Source organism: Euwallacea similis, chromosome 16 (genome assembly GCF_039881205.1).
Source record: "Euwallacea similis isolate ESF13 chromosome 16, ESF131.1, whole genome shotgun sequence".
NCBI classification, from domain to species: domain Eukaryota; kingdom Metazoa; phylum Arthropoda; class Insecta; order Coleoptera; family Curculionidae; genus Euwallacea; species Euwallacea similis.
In genome coordinates this window covers 4,142,926-4,146,472 of record NC_089624.1, presented here as the reverse complement: position 1 = coordinate 4,146,472, position 3,547 = coordinate 4,142,926, and positions in this window count along the sequence as shown.

Sequence of the window (3,547 nt, the reverse complement as noted above, 5' to 3'; positions counted from 1 at the left end):
AATTTATCACAATAAGCAATGCAAACTTCAAAAAGAGGGTAGGAACACTTTTAAAAGTGAAATATCATTGAATCCTCTTGATAGAGGTTGGTTTTACCTCTAATCGTATAATTCATGAATGCCACCAAATTTCACCCGTAATAAGTAACGTAAAACAACGCTTTGGACAAAATTTATTTTATTAGGTGTACAACTTTGCTTCCGCCGTTTTTGAATAGATGTATGTAGCGGTAAGTAATGATCGAAATAAATAACCCCATGTGGGCATGCAGGAGCCTTGGGCACCTGTTAACATAACCTCATAAAAATATTAGTCTATTTGTGTCTTCATCATAAAGTTATTCGCAATTGAAAATGTCAGTGTACGAGCCAAATTCTCGTCATTTGCGGGAGGTTTTACTTTTCTGCTTCAATATGAAGAAATCTGCTGCTGAGGCTCATCGAATGCTCTCAGATACTTATGGGGAAGCCACTATTAGTGAAAGGACATGTCGTGAGTGGTTTCAGCGCTTCAAGAACGGTGATTTTCACGTCGAAGACCAACATAGCGGTGGAAGAAAGAAGGTTTTCCAAGATGCGAACTTGGAAGCATTACTTGACGAAGACTCGTGTCAAAGTCAACAAGAATTGGCACAATCATTGGGAGTGACTCAACAAACAATCTCAAAACGCCTCAAAGACATGGGAATGATTCAGAAGCAAGGATATTGGGTGCCGTACGAGTTGAAACCAAGAGATATTGACAGGCGTCTGTTCGCTTGTGAACAGTTGCTTGCAAGGCAAAGACGGAAGGGATTTCTGCATCGTATTGTGACTGGGGACGAGAAATGGGTTCATTACGATAATCCCAAACGCAAAAAGACTTGGGGATATCCCGGCCATGCTTCCACGTCGACGGCCAAACCGTCTATTCATGGTTCCAAAATCATGCTCTGTATTTGGTGGGATCAACTCGGCGTAATATATTATGAGCTGTTACAACCAACTGAAACAATCACAGGTGCTCTTTATCGAACCCAATTAATGCGTTTGAGCCGAGCATTGAAAAAGAAACGGCTGCAATACAACGAGAGACATGATAAAGTGATTTTGCAGCACGATAATGCTCGACCCCATGTTGCGCAAGTGGTCAAGAAATACTTGGAAACATTGAAATGGGAAGTCCTACCCCACCCGCCATATTCTCCTGACCTAGCTCCTTCTGATTATCACTTGTTTCGATCCATGGCACATGGGCTAGCTGACCAACACTTCCGGTCTTATGAAGAAGTAAGAAATTGGATAGAATCGTGGATCGCTTCAAAAGATGTCCAATTTTTTCAACACGGGATTCGTATGCTGCCCGAAAGATGGGAGAAAGTAGTGGCCAGCGATGGACAATACTTTGGATCCTAAAGGTATAATTAGTTTTTTACAATAAAATCGCGAAATTCGGAAAAAAAACGGCGGAAGCAAAGTTGTACACCGGAGGTAAATGACGGTAATTTTCAACATTTAATAAATTGATCAGAAAAGTAATGCGAATATTATTTTTCATTTACTCACCTTTTTGAGAGAAAAAAAATGTAAATGAAGAAACGTACCCTTTTAAATTTGAGTGGTAAAACTCACCTCCGTCAAAATGATTTGATGATACTTCACTTTTAAAAGTCTTCCTACCCTTATTTTGAAATTTGCACCTCTTATTGTGATAAATTAATTGTTACCTGAAACCTTTTTTCCACAGACTTTGACAAGTTGTTATATCAACGGATATCATGGCAGTGACTTCAAATTTGGAAGTTATAATCAGGATGCAATCAACTTCAAAATGATGTATCACTCGACACCCCTTCCCATTAGAAATTTTGGGGGTAACTGTTACCCCTATTCAAGGGTTGAAGTTAAAGGGTTGAAAATACCATAAAAAATTGCCTCCCTCGAATCAAAAATCGACGGATCCGAACGTTTTTACATATTTTTAAATATCGAAAATCGTGATGCAAAGTTTTCCTTGAAACAGTTTGTAAGTAGTGTACATAAAGAATTTTGCATAAGATATTTTTCATTTTGCTTCAACTGATTGTGTAAGATAAAACATTTTCCTCTCAATTTCCAAAAATATAGTTTTTCTGGAAAATTCCAAAACATTCGAAAAAATAGCCTAGAAAAATGTCTACTGGTAAAAACTACCTAATCTGTTGAATATGTTCTTAAGGAAACTTGAGGAAAAGGGTCTTTAAAGAATCGTCATTCTGCGGAAACTTTCAAGTATGCTGAGGAAGTCACTTAACCTAATCAAACATGATGAAATCTAGCAAAAATCTTTTCTCTCTAAAAACTCATGCAGTCCGACACGAAGAAAATTTAGGGAATCTTGAAAAAAATTTTGTAACCTAAACCGACTCGAATATCAAGAGGATTTTCAAAAATCCTAAAAACTCTAGGAATAGATAATTAGAATAATAGAGTAAATAAATTCGAAAAAATTTGGAAATTTGTTAATCCTATTTCAAACCATAAGTCCGTCGTAAATTTGAAATCAATGAGGAATTATGATAAAATTAAAATATACCTTTTAAAAGATCTATACTTTTGAAGAAATCGTCAATTCCACTGAATCAATTTTATCAGTCCTATATCAATCCGATTCTAGGTCTCTGACTGTGTAGACCTTAGGGATTGAGATCCATTGAAAATTTCAACTGAATATTTCAAAAGCTGGGAAACTATGGGGAAAAAATATTGAAAAATCTGAAACTTTAGCACTCTGTATGGACATGAGTATACAGTACAAAAAATCTATCCTATGCTTTTGGGACATAAATTCCGAATCATTCCGCATATCCATAAACAATCTCAAAAATTCGAGAATGGCACAAGTGACGTTTTTACTTTTAAAAAATTCTCTTCTGGAGAAGTATTAATCGTTGGGATTGAATTTGTGAATGCATTTAGGCCCATAGAAAGACAGGTTAAAACACATTTGCAAAAGAATCGAATGGAAAGCAGACATTGAGACCAGTAACCCAGCAATTAAGTATTACTGGTAGAAAAATTATAAAACGTGGGAAACATACTATCGTCTTTTCCATGTAGAAACCAAGGAAAATGTACTAATTTAATAAGTAACCTGAATGTGTTGAAGATAGGAAACGGAGAGGACGTTAAAGAGAAAACTTTTCTGTCTATAAAAAGATCTCATACTTTAAAAATGAATGAAAAGGTCGTTGGTGTATTAGACTTTAAGAGTTCGATGAAGATCACTTGAATGTAGGAACGCAATATTTTTAATTCTTGAATAAACACTGTTCTTCCTTAGAGTTAAACGTGACTGTAAGTTATTTAATTTAGAAATCGATTTAGCAGGCGGATCGTTAGTAAGCAAATCCATCATATTATTATTTAGTCTAAGTCTGAAAGCTCATGACTTCAAAAAACACTTTATTTTGTATGCTTTGGAATATGTTTAGAACAAAATTTCGTCAAAGGGCCTAGCTTAGGAATATCATGTGGCAATGATCACTTACGTAAGAATATCTAAACAAAGAAAATAATTTTTTTTGGG